General features: G+C 44.2%; 1 long non-coding RNA gene across 4 annotated transcripts; it reads right to left on the minus strand.

Annotated features, from left to right (window-relative positions):
* Positions 1 to 3,732: 3,732 nt before the first annotated feature.
* Positions 3,733 to 16,873, minus strand: LOC117063871. Of its 4 annotated transcripts, XR_004429138.1 has the most exons (5): positions 16,776 to 16,873; positions 16,060 to 16,431; positions 12,988 to 13,115; positions 12,519 to 12,688; positions 3,733 to 3,846 (listed from the first exon to the last, which is right to left on the minus strand). It is a non-coding gene; the product is annotated as an uncharacterized LOC117063871 (long non-coding RNA). The 4 variants fall into 4 exon arrangements; XR_004429136.1 differs by lacking the exon at positions 16,060 to 16,431; XR_004429137.1 differs by lacking the exon at positions 16,060 to 16,431 and having other exon boundaries at positions 12,519 to 12,691.
* Between the last annotated feature and the right edge of the window lie 1,424 nt (positions 16,874 to 18,297).

The following is an 18,297-nucleotide window of genomic DNA, read 5'->3' on the forward strand; positions in this document are numbered from 1 at the left end:
CAGAAGGTCCCAAACCAAAACGCAGCATCCAGATTCCAGAGCTTTCGTCCCCATCCTGAGGGGGCAAATCCTTGCTTCCCCACTTAGCCAGGTGTCCCCAAGACAAAGCTCAAATTCTGTGATCCACTGGAAGGACTCCTGGAACTCAGAAGAGCCACTGTGCTCATGGTTATGGTCTGTTGCAGTAAAAGGATACAGACTGTTGTCAAAGAATGCACAGGCCAGAGCCCAGAGAGTGGCGGGGGTGAGCTTCCTGTTCTTAACTCTCTGTGGAGTCATGCCGACGGTGCTCAATTCCCCGGGAACCTTGTGGACAAGATGTACAAAGTATCGCCAACCAGGGAAGCTCCCATAAGCCTCCGTGTCCAGGGATTTTGCTGGGGTTAGGCTTTCAGGCATGAGTGCCTCGTTACTGACTTTAGCTCTTTGAATTTCAGCCTCTCCAGAGGCCGAACAGTGTGGCCCAAGGTCCCACCATAGATAACACTGTTAGGCTAGACTAGGTAGCGTGGTCCAAGGTCTGAGATTAGCAAAGACACTCCTATCAGGCAGAATATTCCAAGGGCTTGGAGGTTATCTCCCAGGAACCAGGCAAAGGCCAGACCTTTCTCTTAGAAGTGCAGGGTTTGAATGACCCAGGCCTGCAGAGTCAACTCTACTGCCTGTCCACACTTACCTGTTTCTGTTCCTTCTCCAGTGAGCGTGGAGTTCCATGGTCTCAGGTGGGTGACGCTAGGACGCTAGGTAAGAGGTTTCCTGCGACTAACTAGCTGTGAGCCCTCTGGTGAAGATCTGTGAGTTCTCATTGCTCGGGTCTCCTCATTGGCAGGTGATAGTCATCACACCCACTCTGAATTTCCTGACAGGCATTAGGAGAATTGAAGACACAGTGGGTAATGACAGAGCCTCGTGTACTGCTAACAGGTGCGGAAGCCAAACAGTCACTCTAGGGAGTTCTGGTGGTTTTTTTGGTTTGGTTTTTAAGAGATGAGGTCTCACTCTGTGGCCCAGGCTGGAGTGCAGTGGCACAGTCATAGCTCATGGCAACCTGGAACTTCTAGGCTCAAGCAATCCTCCCACCTCAGCATCCTGAGTAGCTGGGACTACAGGCGCATGCCACCATACTTGGCTAATTTTATTTATTTATTTTTGTAGAGATGGGGGGGGGTCTTGCTATGTTGCCCAGGCTGGTCTCGAACTCCTGGCCTCAAGAGATCCTACCCCAGCTTCCCAAGTGGATTTTGTTTTTTAATGGCTATTTCCTTTTCCCCCTAACATTTACCAAATGCTTACATATGCCAGGCACTGTATTTAGTGCTTACCTGGATTCTCTCATTTAATTCTCAGGCAATTATCTAAGGAAAGTACTGTCATGTCACCCCCGTCTGAGAGGACTGAGGCTCAGTGAGGTCCCATGAGGTCACAGAGACAGCTTATAAACTGTCAAGATAGCCAGAGCTGGAACAACAGAGCTACGCTGATTGCTTGCTGGACACGGAAGAGCAGCTTCTCTCACGCAAAGGTGTTTTCAGCAGGTTTCCCTAGGTTAAAGGAGAAAGGCTGGATGCAGGATAAAAAGAAAAACACTTTGCTCCATGAAGGTGGATTCTCAAGGGTGCATCTGACTGAGGAGACAACTGTAAAGTCTCTTGGAAATTGGTCCTTGCTCTGATTTTTGCCACAAAAGTACTGTTGTCAAACAGATGCAAGTGGGCTTCACAATTAATGTGAAGAGGCTCCGGTTACATCGCAAACGAGTGTGACTGCCCCTCAGGATGAAGGATGCTTTTCTGTGGCTGAACTGAGGCATCTGTTCCCAGGGCTGGAGGCTGGGTATCGCCACAGCTGACCTCCTTCTCTCCATGGTAAGTGTCTCCCACCTGCCCCTCATGGCCAAACAACTCGTCAGGGGCTCAGGGAATGTGGACTGGCCTTAGAATGAGAATGTGCATTTGCTGGTTCTCAACATCATTGTCTTCAAGGAACACCTCATTTGTGTGTGTGTATTTGTGTGTGTGTGTGTGTGTGTGTGTGTGATTTTTTATTAATTTTAAAATTTTTGTGGGTACATAGTAGGTGTATATATTTACAGGTTACCTGAAATGTTTTGGTACAGGCATGCGAGGTGAAATAAGCACATCATGGAGAATTGGGTATCCATCCACTCAAGGATTTATCCTTTGAGTTACAAATAATCCAATTATACTATTTATTTTAAAATGTACAATTAAGTAATTATTGACTATAGTCACCCAATTTTTGCTATCAAATAGTAGGTCTTATTCATTCTTTCTATTTTTTTTTTGTACCCATTAACCATCCTCACTTCCCCTGCACAACCTCCCCCACCTACCCTTCCCAGCCTCTGGTAACCATCCTTCTATTCTCTATCTCCGTGAGTTCAATTGTTTTGATTTTTAGATCCCACAAATAAGTGAGAACATGTGATGTTTGTCTTTCTGTGCCTGGCTTATTTCACTTAACGTAAAGACCTCCAGTTCCATCCGTGTCATTGCAAATGACAGGATCTCATTCATTTTTATGGCTGAATAGTACTCTATTATGTTTATGTACCACATTTTATTTATCCATTCATCTGTTGATGGACACTTAGGTTGCTTCCAAATCTTGGCTATTGTAAACAGTACTGTAACAAACATAGGAGTGCCAATATCTCTTTGATACACTGATTCCTTTCTTTTGGGAATACACCCAGCAGTGGGATTGCTGGATCATATAGCAGCTCTATTTTTAGTTTTTTGAGGAACCTCCAAACTGTTCTCCACAGTAGCTGTACTAATTTACATTCCCACCCTTTTCTCCACATTCTGAAGAGCATTTGTTATCTATCTTTTGGATATAAGCCATTTTAACTGAGATGAGAAGATATCTCATTGGAGTTTTGATTTGCATTTCTCTGATGATCAATGATGTTAAGCACCTTTTCATATGCCTGTTTCAAATGTCATTTGTGTGCCTTCTTTTGCAAAATGTCTATTCAAATCTTTTGCCCATTTTTGATTGGATTATTAGACATTTTCCTAGGGTTGTTTGAACCCCTTATATATTCTGGTTATTAGTCCCCTGTCAGATCAGTAGTTTGCAAAAATTGTCGCCCATTCTCTGGGTTGTCTCTTCTCTTTGTTGATTGTATCCTTTGCTGTGCAGAAGCTTTTTAACTTGATGTGGTCCCATTTGTCCATTTTTTCTTTGGTTGCCTGTGCTTGTGGGATATTACTCAAGAAATCTTTGCCCAGAATAATGCCCTGGAGATTTTCTCCAATTTTATTTATATTAGTTTCATAGTTTGAGGTTTTAGATTTAAGTCTTTAATCCATTTTTATTTGATTTTTGTATATGGTGAGAGATAAGAGTCTAGTTTCATTCTACTGCATATGGATATTCAGTTTTCCCAGCCACATTTATTGAAGACTGTCTTTTCCCCAGTGTATGTTCCTAGCACCTTTGTTGAAAATGAGTTTATTGTAGATGTGCAGATGTTTCTGGGTTCTCTATTCTGTTCCATTGATCTATGTGTCTGTTTTTATGCCAGTACCATGCTGTTTTGGTTACTATAGCTCTGTAGTATAATTTGAAGTCAGTTAATGTCATTCCTCCAGTTTTTTCCTTCTGCTTAGGATAGCTTTAGCTATTCTGGGTCTTTTGGGGTTCCATATAAATTTTAGAATTGTTTTTTCTATTTCTGTGAATAATGTCACTGGTATTTTGATAGAGATTGAAAACTTCATTTTTATTAGAGAACTACAAAAGTGAACAGCACCTCTTGACAGAGGCTTCTTCCCTGCCTCCATAGGCTCTTGCTGCTGCTTATCCTCCAAGATGAATCTGAAAGATAAAACAACTGCTCAGTTGCTGCAAATCATGGGAAGACTCTGGTGAGAAAATCTCCATAACAGACTTCAGAAAAGATACGTGTCTTAAGGCAGAACTTGAGGAAAAGCAGGAGACTTGGCACAGAAGCCACAGAAGGCTTTTTCCACATGTAGGAACTTGCAAGGATGGCAGGAGGCTACAGAGAGCAGACCTGAAACCCTGTGAAAAGAAGAAATAAGCAAAGCAAGAGGATAAGCCCTGGGAGAACAGCAGGCTTCCCAGTGTCTGCCTCGTTCTGCACAGTAAGAGCCAGGTCAACTTCAGGGAATAAGCAGGCCTCTAAAAGGAAGCATGACTGGAAAATACAGCACAACTAGGAGCATTTGGAAGGTGTCCGAGAAGTGGGGACCATCATTTGGTAATAGAACCTGCTTTGGAGATGAGAGAACCTAGAAGGATGCCCAATGCCCAGGCAAATACGGATTGTTCAAAATACATTCAATTTTCAATATTTATATATGTTATATATAAATATTATTAATTATTAATAATATCCACAATGGAGTACTATTCAGCCATAAAAAAGAGATCCTGTCATTTGCAAAATATGGATGGAACTGGAGGTCATTATGTTAAGTGAAACAAGCCAGGCACAGAAAAACAAACATCACGTGTTTTCACTTATTTGTGGGATCTAAAAATCAAAACAACTGAACTTATGGACATAGAGGTAGAAGGTTGGTTACTAGAGGCTGGAACAGATAGTAGGAGGTAGATGAGAAGTGGGGATGGTTAATGGGTGCAAAAAAAATAAGAATAAGACCTACTATTTGGTTGCACAACAGGGTGACTATAGTCAAAAACCTAATTATACATTTAAAAATAATGAAAAGAGTGTAATTGGCTTGTTTGTAGCACAAAGATAAATCCTTGAGGTGATGGACACCCCATTCTCTATGATCTGATTATTACACATTGCATGTCTGCATCAAAATATCTCATGACTCCCACAAATATATATACCTATTATGTACTCACAAGAATTTAAAATTTTTTTAAATAAGATAATAATATCATAGTTATTATTTTAATTCTAGAAAAAAATTGCTGTGTCCTTAGAATATTACATTACTTTTAAATAAAAATGGGAAATTAAATTGGGATACAGTTCTAATATTGTTCCTTATCCCTGGTCTGTCCCACCCTCCCATCTCCACTCCTAGAAACATCCAAGAAGAGAACCTCTTTCTTCATCCAAAGAAGACTGAGGACTTGACTCTCTGGACTTTGAATTTCTGACTAAAACATGGCCTGTTTTTCCTCCCCCTACAATCTAGGACCTGGCCCTCTGGGAGTGTTTCTTTTTCTGTAACAATCTAGTTTCTCTTGCCAGTCAGGCACTGTCTTATCCAGTGATAGAAACCTGTGCTACTGCCGTCCAAGTCTCACACTAACCACCCGGCGTTAGCACAGATTCCACATGCCAAGGGCACAGTCCCCGTCAAGACAGCCCTCACTGGCCAGGTGCAGTGGCTCACGCCTGTAATCCCAGTGCTTTGGAAGGCTGGAGCAGGTGGATTGCTTGAGCCCAGGCATTTGAGACCAGCCTGGGCAACATAGTGAGACCTGTCTCTGAAAAAAAAATGTGTTTTAATTACCCAAGCATGGTGGCACATATCTGTGGTCCCAGCTACGTAGGAGGCTGAAGTAAAAGGATCACTTGAGCATAGGAGTTCAAGACCAGCCTGGGCAACAAAGCGAGACTCTATCTCTACAAAAATTAAAATTAAAAAATTAGCTGGATGTGGTGGTTCACACCTGTAGTCTTGGCAGACCAGGAGGCTGCAGCAGGGGGATTGCCTGAGCCTAGGAGTTGGAAGCTGCAGTGACTATGATCTTGCCACTGCACTCCAGCCTAGGCAACAGAGCAGAGATCCTGTCTTTAAAAAAAAAAAAAGTTACCCCTTACTGTGAAGCAGCCTCAAGTTTGGGGGTCCCAAAGCCACCTGCACTTCTGACCAACTGGCCACAAATTCAGGGTTTGCATGACTCCTTCAGTTTCAATAATTCACTAGAAAGACTCAAAGCACTATACTTAGGATTACAGTTTCATTATGAAGGATACAAGTCAGGATGAGTCATATAAATAGATGCCCAGGATGAGGTCTGGAGGGTCCTGAATGCAGAGCTGCCATGCCCTCTCCCCACAGCATCAGAGCAAAATTACCCTCCTGGCACATGAATGTGTTTACCAACACCCAGGGGCATCATCAGGTGTCTGGAGCTTTGAATGGGTTTCATTTGGTAGGCATGACTGACTGAATCATTGGCCATGTTATAGAACTCCATCCCTAGCATCCCTCTCCAGGGGTCAGGAGGTCAGGCCTGTATTAAGCGACTCAAAGCCCCAACCCTCTAATCACAGGACTGGCTTTTCCACAAGACTGGCCCCATCCTGAGTCATCTTGTTAGCATAAACTCTGCTGTGGTCCAAGGGCCCATGATGAATAACAGATACTCCTATTACTCAGGAAACCCCAAGGATTTAGACGCCATGTCCCTGGAACCTAAAACAAAAACTAGACCCATTCTTTATGATACAACACAAGACAACAGTGGATATTCGTTTGATGGTTTTCTAGATGTTAAACTCTGTGCTGAGCACTTTATATACATCTCATTTGATCCTCAGGAGATCCTGAGAACATGTGCCCAAGGTGGCCAGGTATGGCCCACTGCTTGCTTTTACACATTTTAGGGAGATACAAGATGTCAATCAGTACCTGTAAGATGTACATTGGTTCCACCCAAAAAGGTGGGACAACTCAAAGTGGGGGCATCAAGGTCTTAGGTAGATTCCTTATTTTCTTATTGGCAATTGGTTGAAAGAGTTTATCTAAAGACCTATAATCAATAGAAGGGAGGGTCTGGGTTAAGAGAAGCATCGTGGAAACCAAGGTTCTTGTTATGTAGATGAAGCCTCCAGGTAGCAGGCTTCAGAGGGAATAGGTGGTAAATGTTTCTTATCAGCCTTAAAAAGGTGCTAGACTCTTAGTTAATTCTCTCCTGGGTCAGGAAAAAGACTTGGAAAAGGAAAGAGATCCTCTACTGAATGCAGATTTTCCCCAGAGGCAGTATTGCAAGGCCATTTCAAAATATGTCAAAGCAATCTATTTTGGGGTAAAATACTTTGATTTCTATCAGGGCCTACTATCTGTCATGTTGGTATCTTACTGCTACAAAGAGTCTGTTTTGTCAGTCTTAACGTCTCGGTTAATGTTAATATTGTTGGTCAGCTATGCCTGAATTCCAAAGGGAGGAAGGTACAATGAGGAATGTCTGATTCCCCTTCTCATCATGGCCTGTTTCAGGTTTACTTTAGAAAGCCTTTTGCCAAGAGGAGGGGTCCATTCAGTTGGTTGGCGGGCACTTAGAATTTTACTTTTGGTTTACAAATAACCCTGTGTGCTGGACACACGATTATCCCCATTTTACAGATGACAAAACTGAGGCACAGAGAAAGGAAATAACTTGCTTGAATTCACACAGCCACCACTGCTGGTTAGTGGCGGAGCAGGGATTTGAACTCATATCTGTAATATGTACTACTAAGTCCCTCCAGCCCCCCTAGAACCTACTGTAAAAAAGGAGAAACCAAGGAGGTAGCCATTTTTGCTATAGAAGAAAAACATAGATCTAACATAGGACCCAGGCTTAGCATTCTTGGGGGACAAAACAATCTATGTCCTGCCCTAGAGTGAAAGAATTCAGCCTTTAGAGTCAGAGGGGCTGCTTTGAATATGGCCTTTCTAATTAGTTGAGTGGTGTTAGAGGGAGAAAAAAGTACTAAACTCTTTATAAAAATGTATAAAGAGATGCAAAATCTTTATAAATTAAATGGAGATTCTGCTAACATCTACTCACAAGTTGGGTCTGAGGAATAAAGGAGATAATTTACCTGAAAGTGAAAAATCACTATTCCAGTGTAAGTCTTTTTTCCCCCATTCAGCCCGTCCCTGGCCTTTCACCATCAGAATGATCTGCTTTCCACCTGATCTACTATCTATTTATTCCTTGCATCTCACATGATGCCCTTAAGCCGCTCTGATTGCCTTGGATCATATTTTTGTTCCTTAGCTTGATTATTTTTATACCGTTCACATGGACCATTACTTCAGCTTCAGGAAACACCCGCTTTGCAAAGCATTTACTAAGCACCTGACAGTGCATACCACTGCACAAGAAGCTGGCCGAGGGGCCATGAGGAGCTGGGCCAGTGTAGTGGGAAGGGCCTGGAGCTCGGCCTCCGCAGAACTGAGTTCTGGCCCCCATTCTGCCTCTTCCTCGCGTCGTTACCTTAGGAAATACACTTAGCCCTCCTTCATCTCAGGCTACTCATTTGCAAAATAATACAATACTTGTACCTGACCTGCCCAGCCCCATGGGCAGTGGGACAGTTGTATGGGAGACTGTACGCAGCATTTTTTTTGAAGCTAACAATATGAATAGAGAACTCTATGACTAGAGGGAATAATTATGTAAGAGAGCACTGAAGCAGACATAGACTCCCACATACAGAGAAAAATAATTCTAGAACAACCCTATAGAAGCAACAGACAGAAAAATAGCACAGGACGTGCACACAGATAAATGTGTTCAAACCACAGAGTCAGGTTCATTGTGGAAGGCAGTTGGCAGGGAGGCCTGGAGAAGAGGTGAGAGATTATTTACAAACGTGACTGGGACTGGAAGCAGAAACATACATAAGCCAGTGGCAGTGTGGAAAAATCCAATGCCAAAAAGGAGAAATGCCCATAAGTGGGTCTTGAAAATTATAATGTGAGTCCCTAGGTGGCACCAACGCATTCCACAGTGACACTCAAAGAGCTCAACTCTTCTTGTCCATGTTTTGTTTAGAGACAGGGTTTTACCACGTTGCCCAGGATGGTCTTGAACTCCTGGGCTCAAGCGATCATCCTGCCTGGGCCTCCCAAAGTACTGGGATTACAGTCATGAGTCACCTTGCTGGCCAAGCACAATTCTTATAATGAATATGGTTATCTGTGGCCATAAGCAATGGAAAACGCCTCCATGTAAGGTGGGTGGAAGGAAATCCAAAGCTGCTGGTGACTTCATTCAGATGAAGGCCACGTGGGTTCCTTCAACTGCATAAAATCTCCAAACACTATTTTCTGACAGGATACAGAAGAAATAAATTGCGTATCTTTCAGAAAAAAAGAAAAGAAAGAAAGAAAAAAAAGAAAAGAAAGAAAGAAAGAAAGAAAAAAGAGAGAGAAAGAAAGAGGGAGGGAGGGAAGGAAGGAAGGAAAGAAAGGAAGGAAGGAAGAAGGAAGGAAGGAAGGAAGGGAGGGAGGGAAGGAGGGAAGGGAAAGAAAGAAAGAGAAAAGAGAAGAGGAGAAGAAAAGAAAAATTGAGGACTTTGAGGGCTTTGGGTGATAGCTTTGAAAATAAATAAAATTTAAAAGCTTTTAAAAAACTTTAAGTTTTGAGAGAGATATGATTGTGATCCGAGTCACATAGTATGTGCTTGCAACTTCTGTTTCTTAGAGTAAGATGAACTCTTTTCCTCATTGTTCTTGTTCTGTAAATGACTAAGAGAGAACAGAGACCAGACCTCCCCTGCTTCTAATCACTGTTCTTCACTATAGATTAACTGCCTCCTTTATTATCCTGTATCAAACTCAGACCAGGCGGTGCAAAAGACACCTGACTGTTACATCTGCAGTGTGGAATGTTGAATATACCTTTCCCAAAAAGAAAGAAATATTTACCTTGACAAATCGGATTATTGTAACTATGCAACCAGCCTTACACAGAAAGAGAGTGGAATTCTGTTAAGCTTCCCTAAACTTTGACCATATAAATGATCCCAAACTTCTGTACTTTGAAACACTGACTCCCATTCTTTGGAATCTGTGCTTCCTGAGTGGCTGTCCTCAAACTTTGTGCTCAAAATTAGATTCTGACCCTTTTGATTATTTTAGGTTATTTTTCATTATTTTATCTAAGTTGGTGCTAAAGTGTAAAATCTTACCTTGGCTATTTTTGTTTATTCATTTAACAAATGCTTGTTCAGTCCCTGCTGTGTATGTGTTCTATGCCTTTGAGATACCCCAGTGAGCTGACAAAAATCCCTGCCTCTGTAGAGCCGGTGGATTCTCACTGGGGCACAGGGAAGAGACAGAGAGACTGACCGTGTGCAATAAACCAATCAACAAGGAAGTTAAAGGAGAAAGGAGATGTGATCAATGCTACTCAGAAAAGAAGAGGACAACCTGAAGGGAAGTAAAAGTTCAGGGTAGGACAATTGGAGTTTTCAATTCTGGAGTCATCTTGAGCAGGATATGAACCTCACTAGGCCTCCTTTCCTTTTCCATACAAGGAAACAAACACCTGCCTCAGGGTCACAGCCACAATGGAACAAGGTGCTCACTACAGCATCTGATTCAGATGATCACCCACAGAGTCACCACCACCACTGTCACTCGCTTGAGTTTTGTCCATTGGACCACTGTACACAGAGAAAGAGAAAGTTGGTAACTGTGTGATTTGTGGAGTTTAAACAACCTCTTCTACCAGAGCCACTGAGCCTAAACCTACTTTAACAAGGAGCAAAGGCCATTTTGATCCACAGCAAGAGAAAAGGTTTTCAAAGCAAATACCCTTGAGATAGAAAACAAGGATTCCACTCCTAGTTCATTTACTTGCAACAGCAGCGGTTGGAGGAGGGTAAGACCAGGCTGAGAAGAAGAAAGAGCCCAGGAGGCCCCAGGGCAAGAGAAGGAGGTGAATCCCAGCAGGGGATGGAAAGATGGGAAGAAAAGGCCAAACCATTCGCTGGCTTTCTGACTTTATTTCCAAATGCCCTGCCGGAGATGTGCTCATTAATGGTTTGTTTGAACAGGCCAAGTCTACCCAATGGACCTAGACTTCAAGGAACAGGACAGAACTGAGGGAACCTCACTTAAGGTCAACGGCCTGCTTAGTCTCATGGACTGTACAGAGAACAGGAGAAACAGCTTGCCTTGGAGATGGCCTGGGAGCAGAAATAATAAGGAACTAATCATCTATGCTTATCTGCAGTAATAGAAAGCAAACAATTCATCAGTGGCCCCAACTATCTCTTGCCCAGACCACTTTAAGCCTTACAGAACCCCCTCACACCTCCGTCAATGCAGGCTAGCATTGCTTTTGTTTTAATTTTTTGAGACAGTGTCTCACTCTGTCACCCAGACTGGAGTGCAGTTGGCACGATTCGGGTCACTGCCACCTCTGCCATCCGGGTTCAAGCGATTCTCGTGCCTCAGCCTCTTGAGTAGCTGCGATTACAGGCATGCACCACCACATCTGCTTAATTTTTGTATTTGTAATAGAGACAGGGTTTCACCATGTTAGCCAGGGTAGTCTCAAACTTCTGGCCTCATGTGATCCTCCTGCCTCAGCCTCCAAAGGTGGGGATCCCAGGCTTGAGCCACCGCACCCAGGCAGGCTCGCATTGATTTTTGTTCCAATAGCTACTTAGGCTCCCTGTTAATGTGGGTTTTGTTGCTGTTCACTGGCTGTTCACTTCTCATAAGTACGATTGAGGACTAATCAGTCTAACACTGGCATAGAAATATAAATGTACTTCTATGTGCTTTTATAATAAATCTTATAAATCCAGTGTAAAAAAATTTTTTTATAGTTTGCCTTGGTAATTCCTAGGCCGGGGAGGGGGACCAGATATATCAGGTGCCACATGAGACACCTCTCCTAGGGCAGTACCAGGTACTAGCGAACATGAGATACAGATGCAAACTCAAGGAGTAGCTGCCCTTGTCCGTACAGTAGCTTAATGATGAAGGTGGCCGAGTGGCAGTTCTACCTATTTCCAGAAACCTCCACAGCTAGACTTGTTTTGAGACAGAGTCTCATTCTGTCACCCTGACTGTAGTGCAATAGTGTGGTCTCAGCTCACTGCAACCACCGCCTCCTGGGTTCAAGTGATTCTCCTGCCTCAGCCTCCTGAGTAGCTGGGATTACAGGTGACCACCACCACACCTGGCTAAGTTTTGTATTGTTAGTAGAGATGAGGTTTCGCCATGTTGGCCAGGCTGGTCTCGAACTCCTGATCTCAAGTAATCCACCTGCCTCTGCTTCCCAAAGTTCTGGATTACAGGCAAGAGCCACTGCGCCCGGCCTCAGCTAGATCTTTAAGGCAACGGTTCCCCACCTTTTCCAGTATGAGATGCCATTGTAATGTTAGGAAACTTCACAGGTCTCATTAACAGTGCTTGTATCATTCATTTTAAAAATCCTTATTGTCAAGTGACTTTTTTTTTCTTTTGAGTCAGAGTCTCACTCTATTGCCCAGGCTGGAGTGCACTGATGTGATTGACAAGTGACATTTTAAAATGAATGCTGTGTTTTACAGATGGCAACAGCGCCCTCACACGCTATGTACAATTCAGCCTACGCACCTACTTGGTGGCATTCGAGTGTGATGAGCCTCACCGAGGTTTTCAGACACAGACTTTGCTAAGAACAACACGTGGATGGTTTTAAAAGAACTACTGGAATGAGCAGACTACAATTTTCCAACAGTTACTTTCAACACAAATGCATGCGGAAAGCTGAAATCATATGCATCTGTGGTTAGATTCTGGGCTTAACCCTGTACTGACCTTGAGCTTCCTTGTAATTGTTGGGCTCTTTCTCTGCCTCCAGGCTGAACCATCCGCTGCTTTCTCTACTACCAGGAATGGAGGGACCTAAGCTCCCATGTGCTCATCCCGGAACACCAAGGCGCTTTGCATTTCTCAAAGTTCAGTTCCCCAAGCACAGGTTTTCTGCTCTGCTGGATAGAACGACAACATTTCAATCATTCTCAAGCTTGCTCTGCTCCTGTTCCTACTTGTCCAGGTTCATAAACCCAGGACTCACAGGAAGGGCCCCTCCCCTGGGAGCCGCGTTCGGAGGATGGTGCCTGTGGCAGGAGGGAGTGGTTTACGAGCCCCTGGGGCTGGAAGATATCTCTCCATTCTTTAGTGGCATTTCCCTTGGCACTTGTTTTCTGCTCTCACTACAAACACCTGAACACCTGCTCTCACTACAGACAAGCTTAACCCCACCTTGAAGCCAGGGCGTGGTTACCTAACATAGGCCGCCCTCCTGGGAAGGCAGGTCTGAGAGGCCATCTGCAGAGAGGCAGGGTCATTCCTGAGGGGCGGGGAAACCATCGCAGACACTCCAGCTGCTGCCTGACCGAGTTTCTGAGATGCCTGCCAAGGAAAAAGGAGAATTCTGCTTAAAAGGGAGCTAAAAACTCTGGGGAAGTATTTCAATATCTAATTGAGAGAGAGGCCGAGAAGGCAGCTGGGACCACTGTGGAGACAATCTCAGACAATCTCAAGGAGCTTCAACCAAAGCAATCAAGAACAGGGGGAGTTCAGATTTCTCTCTTAAATTCTGCAGGGGAGGCCAGTGTGGTGGCTCACACCTGTAATCCCAAGACTTTAAGAGGCCAAGGCAGGAGGATCACTTGAGGCCAGGAGTTCAAGACCAGCCTGGGCAATGTAGTAAGACCCTGTCTCTAAAAAAAAAAAAAAAATTTAGCGAAGTGTGGTGGCAAATGCCTGTAGTCCCAGCTATTTGGGAGGCTGAGGCAGGAGGATCACTTCAGCCCTGGAGTTCTAGGCTGCAGTGAGCTATGCTCACACCACCGCACTTCAGCCAGGGTGACAGAGCAAGATCCTCTCTCTAAAAAAGAAAATAAAAAATAAAAACAAAGCTGCAAGGAGAAGAGCAAGAAGAAGATACTGAGACTTCTCCCAACAAGAGGAAAAGGCCCAAAGAAAGACCTTTTCTTGAAGGTAAAGTTCAGCTCCTTCATCATGCATCTTTAGTGCTGTGAGCTTTTGTGCTGTTGACCCTTAGGACCAAGGAGGCAATATGAGCCCAGATCCAGTAGAACTACTAGTGATGGGGCCGAAGGGAGGGGAGTCTAGACCCATCCTACTTATTATAAAATGTTAGCCTTACCAGCTTCTGGGAAGCAGTCTAATTAAAAGTGGACAGAAGCTAAAAGTGGCAGCTAGTCAGCTCTGTGTACAAATCCCAACTCCATGTCTTCTTAGTTGTTGGACCCGCCCAGGCAAGCCCCTGAATCTCCTTATGTCTCAATTTCCTCATCTGTAAAAATACTAGTCACAGCAGACCTCCTTTATAGGGTCATTATGGCCGATGGGCTTGCAATAAATTTGGTGTCTAATTTTGGAGTGATTTGGGAATGCAGTTTAACAAGCTTGACTCCAAATGTAGCACAAAGTAGGCTCTCAATCAACATTAATGGAATGAATCACTCTCAATAATAAATACTTCAGGAGAGGTAGCTGGAAAAAAATGTTCATGACTGATAAACTGTGTGCAGGGTAAGTTTTGCAAGGGAATGTTGATACTTTATGAGTTGAGATGGCATTGAGTCTTAAATAGAGGAAACATTTCAGAAGAGAAATAAACACAATTGGCTTTCCAGAACTGCATTCCACATCTGTAGATTCAACCAACTGTGCATCAAAAATATTCTATAAAAGGTCGGGCGCGGTGGCTTACGCCTGTAATCCCAGCACTTTGGAAGGCCGACGCAGGCGGATTATGAGGTCAGGAGATTGAGAACATCCTGGCTAACACAGTGAAACCCCGTCTCCACTAAAAAATACAAAAAATTAGCCGGGCTTAGTGGCGGCCGCCTGTAGTCCCGGCTACACAGGAGGCTGAGGCAGGAGAATGACATGAACCCGGGAGGCAGAGCTTGCAGTGAGCCGAGATCGCACCACTGCACTCCAGCCTGGGCGACATAGCCAGACTCTATCTCAAAAAAAAAAAAAAAAAAAATCTAAAAACACAGATGGTTGTGATATATAGACATTTTTCCTTATCGTTTTCCCCTAAACAATACAACAACTATTTACATAGCATTTACATTGTATTTCTTATTGTAAGTAGTCTAGAGATGATTTAAGCATACTAGAGAATTGTGTAGGTTACATGCAAATACTATGCTATTTTGTACAGGGATTTTGTTATTCTCAGGGTCCCTGGAACCAATTCCCCACAGATACCAGGGGACAACTCTATATGGTTCTACAGAAGTGGCCTTGACATCAAGATACCTAAATTCTAATCCTGATTCTGCTACTAATTTGTTTTGTGGCATCAAACAAGCTGACTTCAGACTCACTGTTTTTTCATTTGAAAAGCGAAGTTGGGCCAGATTATATCTAAGGTTCATATCTATTCAGACAGTGGATAATTCTGTAACAGTCTCTGGAACTTCTGCAAGAAATCCTACTTGTAAAGCAAGGCAAAAGTGGTTTTAAGGGGAAAAAAAAGATCCATGTCTATTACAATACATACCTCATTTTTACTGGGATAAAAACCACTACAAACATCATCCTCATTGTTGCTATTACCTACTGTTGACTGTGTGCTAGACTCCACACTAGAGCATGTTAGACATATGATCTCATTCAGTCCTCTCAACAATTCTCAGCATTTCACAAGATTTATTCTGAAAAGAAAAGATTTGGCCAGGTGTGGTAGCTCACACCTGTAATCCCAGCACTTTGGGAGACCAAACTGGAGGATTGCTTGAGCCCAGGAGTTCGAGACCAGCCTGAGCAACATGGAGAAACCTCATCTCTACTGAAAATACATAAATTAGCCAGCCGTGGCAGTGCATGCTGTGGTCCCAGCTACCCAGGAAACTGAGATGGGAGGATCACTTGAGCCAGGGAGGTAAAGGTTGCAGTGAGCCATGATCACACCACTGCACTCCAGCCTGGGCGACAGTGCAAGACTCTGCCTCGAGAAAGAAAAAAAAGAAAGAAATTTACATTCCCTCTAAGAAAAGAACTGGATCATTATGGACTGCGTGACTTAAAGCTACCGTTTATTGTAGTCTTCTTCATGCCAGGTAGTTTACACACTTTTTTCCTCATCTTCAAACAACTCTGCAAAGTAGGCAGTACAGGTCCTGTTAGTTTTCTATTGCTGTGTAACAAATCCTCACAAACCTGGTGGCTTAAAACAGGACCCATTTATTATCTCACGGTTTCCATGGGTCAAGGAGTCCACATGGCTCAGCTGGGCCCTTGGTCCCTTGCTCAGGGTCTCTCAAGGCTGAGACACCACCAAGGTGTCAGCTGGGCTGTGATCTCATCTCACCTCATCTCATCTCATCTCATCTCGTCTCGTCTCGTCTCGTCTCGTCTCGTCTCGTCTCATCTCGTCTCGTCTCATCTCACTGAAGTCTTCATCCAAGCCCACTAGTGGCTGGCTCCAGAGATGGCCTGCCCGCGCTGCAATGGCAGCCAGCGTTCCTGACGGGTATAGGACTGAGGTTCCTGCTTTCTTGCTGGTTGTCAGCTGGAGCTGCTCTAAGCTCCTAGAGGCTGCCTATCATTATCTGCTGTGTGGTCTTCTCCACAGCAAGGCATTTTGCTTCTTCAGTCCCAGCACTTTGGGAGGTTGAGGCAGAAACGTCGTTTGAGATCAGGAGTTTGAGAGCAGCCTGGGCAACATAGTGAGACCCCATCTCTAAATAAATAAATAAATAAATGCCATCAGGAGAATATTCCTGACTCCCATTTGTCTCTGACTTCTGGACCCTCTTTTCAAAGACTCCCATGACTAGGCCAGGTTCACCCAGGATAACCTCCCCTCCATTAACTCAGAATCAACAGATTGGATACTCTAATGGCAGAAACCCTTCACCTCTGCCATACAATGAAAGATAATCATGGGTGTGATGTCCCACCATATTCACAGGTCCCATGACACTCAGGGCAGGGGGTTATCCAGGGCGTGTATACCAGGGGGAAGGCCCAGGACTCTGCCCACCACAAGTCCTGCTTTAGCCTGATTTAGAAGTCATGAGTTACCTGTCTAAAGTCCCATGGGTGACAGATAGTGACACTGGACCTTCCCTCAAGCAAAGAGTCCTGAGCCCACCTTGGGGAGAAACAGCCCTCTCTGGACAAGTCCAAGTTTCTTCTTACACATCACAGCTCTGTTCTAACAGCAAACTTCACAATCTCAAAATGAACCCTTTATGAGGTCATCTGGAGCACCTACAGTTCCTAATACTTTACTATATGTCAAATTCACTGTGGCTCAATCTAGACCCAGATTCCCCTGGGAGTCCCCCCTCGGTACAAGTTAATCAACTCTGAGCCTGTGCCATCAATTACCCAGAAACCAGCTGACAAAACTGACTAATAACGGCATGCACGCCAGGGAACAGATCTCCTGACTCGATTCTGTTTCCTGTCTCTCTGCCCCCGCTCTGTCTTTGCCCAGGCATCACACCATTGTTCACAAAGCTTCGCCACCTGGACAGTTTCCCACTCAGCTTGTGATAATTCTTCTCTTGCCTGACTTGGGCCTCACCCAGATTAAGCACTCAAGAAAAATCTTGGAGTGAACTCTTCTTGCTTGGTAATAAGCACATCTCAGACTACCTTGACCTTCTCCCCCAAAGTTTCAAGTGCTGGGGGTGCTTAAGTTAACCGATGTTTGATGCGTGCAGAGCTGTGTGCATTTAGTCCCTCAGTCTCTCCCCAGGTGAGCCTGGAGAGAGAGTGTCTCTACTCATTGGCTCAGACACTTCCCTCTTTTCTCTACACAGGTAGCAACATGCTGAGCTTTTCCTCCTCTAGAGAGCACAGTGCAAGGATCTCCAGTCTGTTGGGCGCCTACTAAATGTCATATCCGTATACGTGCAATGATCTATCACCTTTTATAGTTGTAGAATCTGAGGCTCAGAGAGATCAGATTGCTTGTCTGAGGTCACACTGCTGTTGGTATTGCAGCTAGGAGTTGAACTCAAGACTGTGTTTTGGCAAAGCTGTCCTCTTTCCATATTTACTGTTAAATTGTTTTGTTTTGTTTTGTTTTCTTAAACCAAGTGTAGTCCCAACAACTTTGAACAGCGTTTAGGTAGGTAAAAGCTTTGAGGGGACCTTTTAGGGTTTGGATGAGACTTCTTAACAGATATGCATTTCTCAAACGTGACAACGTAACAGATTCATATTAAACATAAAACTTGGTATTTCCATAGAATTTTTCATACATTTCTGCATCTTAGTGCATGTGTTTGCCTGAGACATATTAGTCTTTCAGGAAATATTTGAAGACAGAAAGGCAGGATGAGAGGAGAGGAAGGCGGTGGGGATGTGTGGGGTGCTGGTGGGCTGTGTGTGTGGGGTGGGGGATGCCTGCTACCCTGAGCCTGAGAGCTGCAGAGCCGACTCGGGACCGGTACATCCTCGCTGCTTCAGCGTGCTTCTATCGCCACCTAGCCACCTCGGGGAGAAATGCCCTCTCTGGGCAAGTCCGTCCAGACTTCCCCTGAATGTTGTGTGCCCACTTACAGGTGGGTAGCTTTAGACCATGAAACTTGGA

This window comes from Trachypithecus francoisi, unplaced genomic scaffold (genome assembly GCF_009764315.1).
Source record: "Trachypithecus francoisi isolate TF-2019V2 unplaced genomic scaffold, Tfra_2.0 Lachesis_group19, whole genome shotgun sequence".
In the NCBI taxonomy this organism is placed as follows: Eukaryota; Metazoa; Chordata; class Mammalia; order Primates; family Cercopithecidae; genus Trachypithecus; species Trachypithecus francoisi.